The sequence below is a fragment of the Brassica oleracea genome, chromosome C2 (genome assembly GCF_000695525.1).
Source record: "Brassica oleracea var. oleracea cultivar TO1000 chromosome C2, BOL, whole genome shotgun sequence".
In the NCBI taxonomy this organism is placed as follows: domain Eukaryota; kingdom Viridiplantae; phylum Streptophyta; class Magnoliopsida; order Brassicales; family Brassicaceae; genus Brassica; species Brassica oleracea.
In genome coordinates, this window is record NC_027749.1 from 25,286,230 (window position 1) to 25,287,549 (window position 1,320).

Consider the following 1,320-nt stretch of genomic DNA (forward strand, 5'->3'; position numbering starts at 1 on the left):
TGCATGCCATCTCATTGCTTTTGATGTGCGCTCACACTGATACAACCTCTTCAATTTTTCCGTCAAATGCAAATACCACACTCTTTTGAATGGGATCGGAACTCTTTCCCTCGTCTCCTGATAACGAGGTTTCCCACAAAATTTGCATACATTTCGTGTCTCATCTGCTCTCCAATAAATCATGCAGTTGTCAATACATACATCTATCACTTCGTACGGTAGTTGAAGACCGGCAACAAGTTTTTGAACCTCGTAGTATGAACCCGGTGCAAGGTTATCCTCAGGTAGAATACCTTTGACAAAATCAGTAATCGCATCCATACATTCTTCAGCCAAATTATAAGGCTGAATGACCATCTCTACAATTTTGATACAAAGGTTGTTTTCCTGCATCCAACATGTCAAAAAATCTCCTAGATTCGGGATTTGGTTATTCCACTCTATAATGATCATGTACCATAACATGGTTCGTCGTAAATTCGTCGGAAAATTCCAACGGAATACCGACGACGGTAACGGTTATATCTGTTAATCGGAATGTCGTCGGAAGTTCGTCGGTATATTCCTACGAATTTCCGACGACTACAACGGTTACATGTTTTATCGGAATGTCGTCGAAAAGTCGTCGGAAAATTCCGACGAGCCATGTTTCGTCGGAATTCCGTCGGAAATTCCGACGACTTCAAATTTTTGGTTTTCGTCGGAAATTGGTCGGATATCCGTCACAAACGTCCGACGACATTGAAATCCGTCGGAACCTCTTTCGGAATTCGGTGTGTTTTCTTGTAGTGAAAGATAAAACAAAACCATTTGAAATTCGCATGTGAAATGTAGTTTTTACTCTGAAAACTAGGGTGTATAAAAAGGTTAAAAATATGACGATATCGAAGATGATTTTTTCTTTCAATGAGACCCCACGCACGTGCAAGTGTTATCCACACGCTTTTTTGCCATTCATTATCTCACTTTCTTTGTTTTTTTTGGCTAACATTTGATGCATTATATTAAAAGGTGGCAAGAGTTTATTAGGCCATCTTTATCGCCTTTCTTTTAGCGGTTCTTCAACTGTTCGCTGGCCCCACTGATAAAAAAAAAATTTAATCAGATAAAAAAAAAAAAAAAAAAAGAATCCCTAGTAGGGGTTTAGGGATAAAGATGCCCTTACAAACACTCTAGTGCTTTCACATTAGTAAAACCCTAAAATAAAACCCTATGACGAGAATCAAATGAGTAACGTGATGACATGGACGGATCTAAGCCCAGGAGAGCAAAGGTAAAGTGATGGGAGACTGAAGATGGCCAATTGGGCTTTAAGCACGT